Source organism: Triturus cristatus, chromosome 6, assembly GCF_964204655.1.
Source record: "Triturus cristatus chromosome 6, aTriCri1.1, whole genome shotgun sequence".
In the NCBI taxonomy this organism is placed as follows: domain Eukaryota; kingdom Metazoa; phylum Chordata; class Amphibia; order Caudata; family Salamandridae; genus Triturus; species Triturus cristatus.
Genome location: NC_140589.1, coordinates 955,661,354 through 955,673,701, shown reverse-complemented (window position 1 = coordinate 955,673,701; position 12,348 = coordinate 955,661,354). Strand labels below are relative to the sequence as shown.

The 12,348-nt window shown below is 49.5% G+C and overlaps 1 protein-coding gene across 1 annotated transcript in view; it reads right to left on the bottom strand.

Annotated features, from left to right (window-relative positions):
- The window catches only part of IGF2R (insulin like growth factor 2 receptor), a 1,674,612-nt gene that overhangs the window by 379,521 nt on the left and 1,282,743 nt on the right, over nt 1-12,348 (bottom strand). The window lies entirely within an intron of this gene.

The window sequence follows — 12,348 nt, the reverse complement described above, 5'->3', positions numbered from 1 at the left end:
ACAGCAAGTGCTGATCTCTGATGACGACACCTTCTCTATTGCTTCCATGTTCAAGAGAGCTTGAACTTCTCAGCAGAGTATGGACAAGTGATCTTCTAGATTTTTACGGTGAGTGTGGCATATACAGTGGATAGGACAGGAAGGGGAGGGAGTAGCTGTGTTCTGTGATCTGGAGCAGCCACTGGTCGGATATGATGCTCTGCCACCCTCCCACTAGGCAATCATGAGCTGCAGAGGGGTGTCTAAAGCAGTTCAGCAGCAGCTGCAGGGGGGCCAAGGGTTTGGGTACAACGTTGCCCCTAGGGGCCTTGATGCTGTAAGCTTGTTCCTTGGCCGCTTCCCTGAAAGGGCTGGGAGGCCCGTCTCTTCTGAGGTACGTACAGGTGTTGCCTCTGCTGGTATCTTCTATCGAAGTCTCGAAAAGGGACGAAGTTGCTGGAGGAACTGCAAGCAGCTGGGCTAGGCCTCAAGAGCAAGCAGTGGCTTTGCTCTATTTAAACCTTTCTAAGGTTAAGCCAGCATTTTCTCTAAACAGTCAAAGGGCATGTCCATCAAGGACTGTTGTATGTCTGGGGAAAAGCCAGTGGAGAGAACTCAGGAGTGGCGTTGAAGCACTATGCTAATCAAAAGTGCTCTATCCTAGATAGTCAGAGGTATCCAGGCCCAAGTGAATACAGTACTTTACTGCATCCTCACCATCCAAAATCACACCCTGTAACATTGATTGGATTTCACCTTAACAGCCGATAAGATGTACGCCACTCTGTCCCACAACATGTGCACGCCACTTGGGATGCAAGAGGTATTGATATACCGAAGGGAGAAGCTGGAAGAGAAAAAAGTTTGTTCGACACATGTATCCACCCTTTTAGACTTCAGGGGGTTGTGGGGAATGAACTGGGGTTCAGACATCTTGTGGACTCTTGTACCACCAAGCTCTCTAGAGTGGGACGCTGGAGGAGAATTTCCAGATCTCCTGGGGTGGATATGGGACACCTCGCTGCTTGTCTATTCACTGGGGGCAAGATCCTGGTTTCGCCCAGGTGCCCACCAGAGCATCAGTCAGAGCTTTACTTAAGGGCAATAACAGTTCTTGACTGGTTTGGCCAAGGTTAAGGGCCTCAGTAAGCATGTTTGTTTTTACTTCAGTTGTAGGTTAAGTGCGGCCCAAAACATCTGCCTCACTTCTGATCACTATGGCAAAGGAGTGTTGAGTATAAATGGGGTGGCCCATAAATACTACCCGACCTGGGTCAATAGGTACATTATATAGCATAAGGTCGTGGTAGCGTACTATTTTGAACAGACCGAATTAGTAGCAGCAAAACACACAGCATTAATTGATCTGGTATGAATCCAAATATTTAAATTTTAGAAAAAAGGGAGGAAATCCCATTTACAGTTGTGTTCAAAGCATTAACATTCAAAGATAATGCTGATATTCATTGTGATTAAAGTACAATATGCTGCAGTGCTCTCAGTGTGGAAGTGGAAAAAATGGGGGAGGTAGGGGTTCAGTGGTAACGTGAGGGTAAGGACAGGGAAAAGGTATTAGTGACATAAATACATCAAGATTTCATAGTATGGTTCTTTTCCAGCCTCAACGAGGTCAATTGTTCCGGAGGGTACACAACTCAAATGGACAAACAATTGTTTCAAAATAATGTCGCTGGAGTTTGTGTGATATGCGCTGTCGACGTTTCGACCCCTGTGGGCAGGACTAGTTGTTGTCCTTGCAGCGGTGTCTCCTTCAGGACTGGGAGGAGCGCCTGAGGGATAATTGGAGAATGTCGGTGTAAGGGCCAATGCTCTTAAATGGTGTTTGCTACTAGATGTGAGAGGTTAGGAGAACACCTACTCTCTTTGAGAACACGGGAAACCTCCGCCGTCAGGATATTGAATGTGGGCTTGATGAAGCTCCTACGTTAGAAAGGGAGAGGGGAAAAAGGGAGTCACATGTGAGCTGGTGAACAAATTCCAGCAACAGGAGCGTTGGTGTCCGAGAATAACATGAGATCAATTACTTATGTCTTATGTATGCAGCATGAATGTCTTGCAAACGAGGGAACAAATCACAAAAATTCTAGAGAAGTAAAAAAGAGAGAACGGGAGGTTCTCATTAGTCATGGTCGGAAAATGGAAATTGAGAAGTAATTATAACGGATTGTAGGTTGCGTTGACAAATAAAGTAAAATGTGCCGATGTGAGTGCACGCAAAGGAGAAATGAACACGGTGTGTTGTGAAAAAATTAGAGTCATGGGCCGGTAAGGCTTGGAGGACATTGGGTTTGGAAAACACTTTCAATACCGCCAAAATGATGGCGAAGGTGAAAAAAGCTTGGGGTTCGGAGGACCTGGGGTAGGGAATGTACGTTCGGTAACGACAGTACGATGGCGAGAAATGAAAAAAGGCTCGGGGCTCGGTATTGGGAGGGGGTGAAAAAAACGTGAAAGCGGGGCGGGCGCTTGGACCATAAATGGGAACGATTGCTTAAGTCAGGGCAACAATTGGGGTAGGCAAGGTGGGTTCCGCGGTCTAAACGGGAAACCAGAGGGGTGAAGTCAGCTCTATGCCAATCGGGCCGGGCGTGCAGCCGAACCCAAAGGGAGTCAGAAGGATTGCTTTGGGCATGTTACTATGTGTGAGAGATGAGAAGTCAGGGGGCTTGGTAAACGTTGCTGTCTGGGCACGCGGGGTTATCTATGCCATCCTATGCCCATGTAATCTACTATACGTGGGACAAACCAGACAGAGTCAAGGATCGCATATTGCAACCGGATCCGGTGCAACACCTCAGGTGCACCTTTAGTGGAACATTTTAAAACACACGCACACCCACCTGATTTCATCAAATGGCTTGTCCTTACCACTGAACCCCTACCTCCGCCATTTTTTCCACTTCCACACTGAGAGCACTGCAGCATATTGTACTTTAATCACAATGAATATCAGCATTATCTTTGAATGTTAATGCTTTGACCACAACTGTAAATGGGATTTCTTCCCTTTTTTCTAAAATTAAAATATTTGGATTCATACCAGATCAATTAATGTTGTGTGTTTTGCTACTACTAATTAGCTCTGTTCAAAATAGTACGCTACCACCACTATGGCAAAGGAGGCAGATAGTTCTGTTGCTATAGCCTGGGTCAGGGATAAGAGGTCACTATCTGGGGATGTGCCCAGATTACTCGCATCCTGAAGGATATCAAATATATTGCCATTGTCATATTTGTCTTGGTCATCATCACTGTTCCCATCATCATAGTAGGGGGACATACATGTCAAGTTCTGACTGGGCATATTCTCTATTTGTGGGTGGAAGGGTAAGTGTCTCAGAGTCTGAGAAGACAATTGACTCAGTTTCCGTTGTCTGCTGGTGTATGTCGTGGTATAAAGGGTAGCATCGAGTATGGAGTCATGGGAGGCATCGGGCATGGCAGAGCTGAGTTTGAGGAAGGGGCCGACCTTGAATTGAGGTCAAGGGGTACAGTCTGCATCAGGGACAGATTTACGATAGGAAAACTGACTGGAGGCCCTTGAAATCTTTGGAGCACGAAGGCATGCCAGTGGGACCCGTAGGGCATTGAATATTGTGTCTAAGCACTGTTTCAGCACTCTGAGCTGTTGTGGCTACGCTGATGGCCTGGGGAATTCGGGACATCGGGACCAATGAGGATTCAGTTCAGACGTCAACTATAGATTCTGCAGCCTAGAGGGGCCCTGAAGCATTGCGCGACTATGGGTAGTGTGAGTGACGGGACGATGGAGACCTATGGCAGGACTTCTTATGTTTCTTGGCCTTTTCCACTTACTTGACTCCGTGACCTTGATGACAATCGGTCAAAGGAGTAGCGCCTCAGCGCACTTGACCTTGATTGTTTCTTCGACTTGCAAAGTTCGGCGTTGGCGAGTTATACTTTGAGGTCACAGATAGCCTTACAGTTCATTTTGGAACAGAGGTTGCATTAGGCAGAGTCATGTTTGGAGCCAAGAGACATCATGAGTGTCAGTCACTGACATTTAACAATGACAGTCGTGACACAGCTTACATGCTGTTCTTTTAAAGAGACCCATACTGCACACTGAAAAGGTTTAGAAAGGAAAAAGTCTGTAAGAAAGACAGGACCTAAAAGTTTCTGATCCGCGTTGGAAGGCGCAGAAAGAAAGGAACTGATGTAAGTAGGCGGAGGTGGTGTATATATTGGAGGCCCAATGTCCTATCTGGGTTGGGAAGGATTCGACTCGGAGCCAGACTACGGCACCTGGTGAGGGGATTGCTAGCAAAAAGTTTCCAGATCCAGTCTGCTGCAAGGGGAAATTCGCAAGCTGAATAATATGCTGTTAGAAGTCTCTATCGCAAATAAAAGGTATTTATTTAAAAGTAAGTACACACATTAATGCAAGCTCCATACCCACATATGTAATGTTGAAATGGATGAGAAAACCTTTAAAAAATAAATTGTGCCGAAATGTAGTGAAAACCTACCTGCAATGTAAAGACTCTTACTGTACTTACTTGCAATGACCAGCTAAGTAAAACAAGTGTGATAAAGGTAGCATACCAACGAGTCATATAAGCGTTCATATTCACATTTAAATTCAACTCTAGATTTTGATCAAAGTAAGTGTAAAAACAGGATTGTATGAATGCTATCCTTAAGAAATTATGAATTTGTACCTTGACCACTTGTTTGAAAAACAAAGTGTTGAACTATTGAGATAAAAGTACATTCAACTGAATCAGGGGAGCATCCTGTGCACGGAGGACCTATCTCCATCAATCCCTACAATTTAATGAATTGCGGAGATTATGTCAAGCATGTTTCAGTCAACAGATATTGCAGTGCTATGCAGCAACCCTTAAATTTCAAAAAACATTTCATAATATCTGTACGTATTCGTAATGTAATTGATATTATTCAAAAACATTTTTGGAACAGGTAGACTGCTGAAATTCTACTTGTGTACTAAACTGAAATAAGATATAGTTATACGATGGTGAATGATTGAGAATCTGATAATGAATTCAAAAAAAGCAGTAGAAGGCATTCACACCTATTCAATTAACTATTAAAGTTTTCTAAAAGACAAATAATTTGAAATATCGTACAGCTTATCATGAGCAGCTAGGAAGGGGCATAAATGATATCCTGCAAAAGGACTGACACTGTTTCTGAACAAAACAACACTGTGGTATTACCCTTGGTAAGCTGAAGAAAATGGACAACTCCAAAGCATTATACATTTACTCCAAAGCTGTACTAAAAAATTACAGTTGAGGGAAGAGGCAAGAAATGTTATTGAGGACTTTATAGACATTTTACTCCCAGGAGGTCTAGTAGTTCAATGAGACATCCTCTAAAATGTTCCTGTCGGGGCGTGGCCAAGATGGCGGCGGAGTAGCACCGTTCTTCAGGTGCTCCGCTCGCTAAGGCCGAGGAATAGGCGTCCAACGGCGTCTTGAGACTGGCAAATTCGCAGGAACGAGGTCTCAGGTCTTCAGCAACACAAGTGGGGTTGGTGCACTGGCAGTGAAGGGCCGATTCCGGTGCTAGGCAGCCGCCGCAGTCCAGAGTGCCTGGAGGCAGTGAGATTGTCTGGGCCGTGCCGAGTAGACTGTTGGTGGGGAAGGGGCGCGGAGCCCCTGTCTCGGACAAAAGTACCGCTTAGTGGAGCCGTGGGACCCATGGTCGCGCTGAAAGTGCCGGTCCTGACGGGGTGGCTCCCGGGCGGTGGCTGTGCAACCCGCCTACAGTGACGGCCCTGGTGTGAGTGCTGAGCTTGGCCCCTGCGGAGGAGCGGCGGTGTGATCGAGGCCTGGGGGTTTGCAGCGATGGCCCGGGCGGTGTGGCGAGCCCGACCACACTGAGGAGCCACGGCGGCAACACCACACGGAGGTGAGAGAGAGGCCTGGGGGACTGCGGCAGCGGTCCTGGCAGGAGTGGAGCACGCGTACGAGCCCGTCACGAAGGAAATCATGAAGCAGCTCTTTGGCGCACTCCGTGACCACTTCGCTGGGCTGCGACAGGACCTAGCGGCCGACATTAAGCAGCTCCGTGCAGATCTTGGCGAGGTTGGGGATAGAGTGGACACTCTGGAGCATAATGGGGACAGGCGGGAGGAAGAGCTTGTTAAACAGGCCTGTGAGCTCATCACCTTCCGGGAACAGCAGGAGGAGCTTTACCTTAAGATGGAGGACTTGGAGAACCGCTCAAGGCACTCCAACATTCGCATTAAGGGCGCACCGCTTCGGGCAGATGGTGGTAGGCTCGAAAATTGGGTTTTCCGCTGCTTCAGGCACATGGCCCCCACCCTGAAATCAAGAGGTCACACTTGACCGCACACACTGCGCTGGGCGCCCTGCCTTGGGCCCCGGAAAGCAGCAGGACATCCTGACCTGCCTCCACTCCCACAGGCAGAAGGAGATCATTATGGCTGCCACACCTGACCATCCAACTGTGGAGTTCGAGGGCCTCCAGGTGGGGGTATACCAGGACCTCTCGCCCCTTACTCTCTAGAGGCATAAGGAGCTGCGACCAGCTACAACCTTCCTCCGTGAGCAGGGAATACGATACCGGTGGGGGCACCCGTTCAGACTTACCTTTGTCTGGAACAAAGAAACACATGGAGTGCGCAACCTGCAGGAGGCGAAGGCGATCCTTGGACTCACCCTGGCATCAGCTGAGGATTCGGACACGGCGAAAGGTGATCCGTCAACGGGGAGACTGCCGCGGTTGGGCCAGAGACAGGGCCCCAGGAGGGGGACCCAGGCAAAGCCTACCGAGGAGGAATGCCGCACAGAGAGGGATGCCCTACTGCGGCAGGTGATGGACCAGGAGGACTCTACCGCACAAGCAGGGGTCTGACCCACCCCGTTGATGCCCTGAGGCCAAGAGTCGGGAACAATGGTTCGAGCCCAGTGTCCTGTGAGGTCGGTCTTTGGGGGGGGGGGGGGCCCATCCTCGGAGTGGTGATGACCGATAGTCAGACCCATGGACCCCTGCACACTGGTGCACTATGTTACAGTTGGATGAGGTCTTTGAAATCTCTGTTTACTCTCCCTTTGTTTTTCGCTCTTTTTCTCATTCTCCTTCCTTCCTTCCTTCCTTTCCACCCACGAGAGAGCTGCAGGTCTCACGCAGTCGGTGGGACAGGTTGACATTCTACGGACAGGTAGGGTGACTCTACGTTTACGGCAGATGGGTTCGGCGGGAGGAGATGGGCAAGACTGTGTCCCTTCAGGTGGAAGGATGGTCCTATTACACACAGGGGGTGAGGTGGTCGGAGTGCTCTGTTTGCTTCCCCTATGCTGTGCTGCGCTGGCTGGCTGCTTTAAGACCCTGCCCAACCTTCCTTTATGATTGTTGGGGACTTTACCAGGTAGAGCTGCTGTGGAGGGTGTGGGGGGGGGGGGGGGGGGCTGCCGCTGGGACTGGGGGGTGGGGCATACGGGGAGGTAGTGGATGCCTGGTAGTTACCGTTTCCCCCGAGATAGGTCTGCCCACCGGGCGAGTGAGCTCCTTTTTCCCTTACCATGACATGTCTTAAAGTAGTTATCATGAGCTTCAACGTGAGGGGCCTTAATTCACCAGCGAAAAAGAATACACTTGTTGGGGATGCTAAGTGTGATATCTGTCTCCTACCGGAGACCCATCTCATGCGGACGGATTGAAAACTGCTTCGATCCCCCTGGTTCGATAGACAATATTTCTCGTCGGGAGCGAGTAAGAGGGCTGGCGTGGCGATTCTTGTGGCCACGCATTTTCCAGGGAAGGTGATGGGAACGCACACGGAGGTAGCGGGCCGCCTCCTGGCATTGAGGGTAGTACTGGGTGAGAGGATACATACGATAGCCTCGGTCTATAGCCCTAATAAGCATCAAGAGGCCTTCTTACGGGATGCCATGAGTTCGATTCAGGAATCCCCTGACGAGGACCTGGTCATCGGAGGGGATTTTCACCTAGTTCCCAACGTGGAGCAGAACAGATCGACGCTAAGGACGGGGCCCACAGGTTTCATTTCTGACATGATGCTTAGGAGACCGCGGGAGGCGGACCTCACAGACACCTGGTGCCGTCGCTTCCCGACAGCGTGGGAGTACACCTATTTTCGGCAGACCATCAAACGTATGCTCGCATTGACCTTTTTTGGACTTCCCCCGAGGGTCACGGCGTCTACAGAGGACGTTTCTATTGAGATCGCGGTGCTTTCGGACCATTCCCCGATCGTCTGAACACTACTTCTCCCGGGCAGCGCCCCCGCTGCAGAGTTTGAGGTGCTTAAACCGCAAGCTTCTCACATACGATGCTAATATTGCTTACTTATGTGGCGCGATCAGGGCCTACCTGGAGGTAAACGACGAGGGTTCGGTGGGGTCGCTATGCTTTGGGAAGCCCTGAAGGCAGTCATCCGCGGCCGTTGTATCACTATTGCGGCGGGCCTGAATAAGGATCGCAGGTCCAAGAGGGGGGAATTGGAGGATCAAATTGGGGAGCTTGAGGGGGTACACCGCTGCACGTGGGCGATCCAAACCAGAAGCTTGGCTCACACAAGCGAGGAAACAGCTGCGGGCTTTGGATCTCAATCAAGCCAAATATGCTTTGCTCCGTACCAAACAGCGCTATTATGAAGGCGGGAACAAGGCGGGAAGACTTCTTGCACACGCCATGTGAGCGGAGACAACGACGCGTCGAGTCGCGGAATTCATGACCGAACGGGGGGGAGATTTTGCACGCCGACGGGGACATAGCGGCTGCATTTGAAGCTTTCTATAAGTCTCTACTCAGCGGTTAGCCTGGATCCGGCTGTGGCCAGGGACTATGTGCAAGCGGCACCGGTGACCCCGCTAGTAGCCCCGATTGCTGCCAATTTGGATGCGGACATAAGCCCGGATTAAGTTTTTAGGGCTATCCAGGGCCTTTCGGTTGGCAAAGCGCCGGGGTAAGACGGCCTCCCCACCGATTTTTTTTAAAACATTTGTGCCGGATCTCGTTCCCATTCTGGTGAGGCTGTTCAACACCTTAAGCGACTCTGGGGAACTCACTCCGTCGATGACAATGGCGGAGGTGGTGGTCATTCCCTAGCCGGGAAAGGACCCACGCGATTGTGCTTCATATCGCCCTATCTCCCTGCTCAACGTAGACCTGAACATCTTTACAAGTATTTTGGCTGCCAGACTCGCTCCCCACATGCAGGGCATGGTGGACCCCGACCAGTCGGGCTTCATCCCAGACCGCAACTGCGTGGATGGGACCCGTAGACTGTCATTTATTGGCCAAAAATGCAACAAACCCAGATCCTGTTGCTGCTTTTTTCGGTGGACGCCGAAAAGGCGTTTGACTGTGTCCACTGGACTTTCCTACAACAGGTCCTCTGTCGCTTTGGGCTCAGTGACAGGTTCCGGAGATGGGTGAATTGCATCTACCACGGCCCCAAGCACGTATTTGGGTCAAAGGGGTGGTCTCTTGTCCTTTCCTGGTGGGACGCGGCACGCAGCAGGGGTGTCCCCCTCTCCCTCTCCTTTTCACGCTCTACAAGGAACCTTTTGCCGAAAGAGTTCGCCAGCTCCACTCGGTAACTGGGATCCGGATGGGGGGCAGGGAACATAAGATCTCCTTGTACACCGATGAGGTACTCCTGTTCTGAAAGCACCCGTTACTCTCTCTTCCCCCTCTGCTGGCAGATGTCGAGGCTTTCAGTGCAGCGTCCGGTTTTAAAATTAACTTGAAGAAAACTCAGGCCTTGAGCCTTACCCTTCCTGCGGCGGATCGGCTCCAACTATCGCTTCATTTTCCGTTTTCTTGGGCGGCTACGGATATTACCTACCTGGTGTTAAGGGTTTTTCTCTACCACCGCGAAGACTGCTCAGGTGAACTACACAGAGGCTCTGAACAAAATGCGCCTCAAACTTAACACTTGGAAAAAGATCGCCCTTTCCTGGTTGGGTAAGATTGCTGCCGTCAAAATGCCGATTCTGCCCCGTCTGCTCTACATTATGCAGACGCTCCCCCTAACTCCACAACCCACGACACTGGCTTCAATGCAGTAACTTATAAATAGCTTCATCTGGGGGGTAAGAAGCCGCTTATGGCGCAACACCTCATCTACTTGAAGCAGGATGAGGGCGGTCTTGGTATCCCACATCTCAGGCGCTACTATGAAGCGGCACAATTACGATGGATCGTCATCCGCTAGCTGCGTACCTTTCCCCAGTCTTGCGAGCCACTATGCAGGTGTGGGATAGGGTCCAAGAGAAGTGTCAGTTGTCCTCAACTGTCCCACCCTTGACCCCCCTTTACTGGGAACCCGGATTTCACCCTGGCCTCCGTGGGCAACACCTACCTCAAATGGCAAGAAGCAAACTAAGTGCATAGGCGACCTCTTCGACGAGCGGGGAATCCTGGATTTCCCCAGACTTGTGGCTCATTACGGGATCCCAAAAGACGCTTACTGGCAGTATCTGGCGCTGCGCCATTGGGCCACACAACCCCACATTCATTGCCTAGCTGGTCGGCTTCGCACAAAATTGGAGATCTGGTACATCACATGCACGCCAAATAAACACCTTCTGTCGGATATTTAGGGCTTCCTCAACAGGGCATGAAATCAGGCCAAATCCCCGGCGCAGCGTAGGTGGGAGGTGGAATTGAGCTAGGAGTTCTCCCCTAAGGAGTGGGCGGACATCGTTTACAGGGCCCGGGCGTACTCATGCAGCACTTCAGGAAAGGAGATGCTCCTAAAAATTGCACACTATTGGTATTATACACCGGCGAGGCTCGCCAAATGGAAGCCCCGTAGCACTAACCTCTGCTGGCGCAACTGTGGGGTGGGGGGTACATTGTCCCATATCCTATGGCATTGCCCTAAAATACAGGCATTTTGGGACACTATTCTACCACTAATAGATCAAATATACGAGACGGATCTCCCCCGATTTCCTAGCTACATCTTACTGGGGCTGCCCAATCCTCTCACATACCCGCTCCGGTCTTGCAGGGGTAGGGCGATCACTCTGGCTCTAGGGGCAGCCAAGCAAGTCCTTCTGATGAGGTGGGGCACGACTGACATCCATACCAAGTTCGAATGGTTACACAAAATGTGGGAGATTGTGGGGAGGGAGCGGATTACAGCTGTAATCAACCACACACTGCCTAAATTTGATAAGACACGGGGATCCACGGTGGCCTACTTATCATCTGAGTTCATAGAACTCACCTGCCCACGCTATTCAAGGGTCCTGCATTCCCTACGACCCACAAATGACCTGCCGTCACCCCCGAAGGTCACTCAGCCCTAGACCCTACCGCACCATTCCATACATCGTGGGTGGATACCTGTCCTCTCTCCTCTAGTCTCCTCAGCTATCTCTTTGCTTTCTCTCATCCTCTCTTTGATTCCTTATCTCATTATTGAATAAAGATTACTTTTGAAGAAATACGTTCCTTGCCGGACGGTGGTTGTAGGTGGGCGTAATGTTGTTGATTGCAGCGTACTTAATTATAAAAACATTTAAACCATAAAATGTTCCTGTCCACTGCACTCCTGATGTTTCTATGCAAAGTATTTTAGTAGAAAACAAGGACTAGTGACATTCTAGGGAAAGCATTGTACTCTAATTTGCATAGCCTTCTTGTCTTCAGAATAGAAACATTCCCTAAGCACTTTCAAATACTAACATGGGCTGGCATCTGTTGATAATATTTAAGGCTAGCTAAGAATAAAGACCTGTGCATTTCCAAAGAAGGTAAACATTTTGGGCATGATTTAGATCTGGGCAGTGGGTTACTCCGTCAAAACGGTGACGGATATTCTGTCAGCCGAAATATAAATCCCATTGAATATAATGGGATTTATATTTCGGCGGACGGGATATTCAGCACCGTTGTGACTGAGTTACCCGTCAGCCAAGGTCTAAATCAGGCCCTTTGTCTTTGCTGCTGAAGATTTGGACTGTTTGGTTCTAGCACAACCGTGAAGGTATACCAATGCTGATATTCTGCACAGAAATCTATAGATCGTATACACTGTGATTGGAAAGTGGTAGAGTTAAGTTTCTTTATTGAACAAGGAAGTGGCAACTGTGCTCCAATTAGTCAAGTGGGATTTGATTTTTGGAGGAGGGAGGCTATGTGGGTTATTGGTAAGACACTGCATAACTAATTTATTGTGGGCAGCGCAGAATATATATCAATACTCTAAAATCCATGTGCAACCATGGGTTGAAAGCAATGCAAAATTACATGAACATAAAAACTATGTACGTATATTAAACATTGTACTTTTATCCTATATCCAGTAGTTAAATGTTGCCACAAATTTTGGTTTGGGACTCACTCGTTCATGCG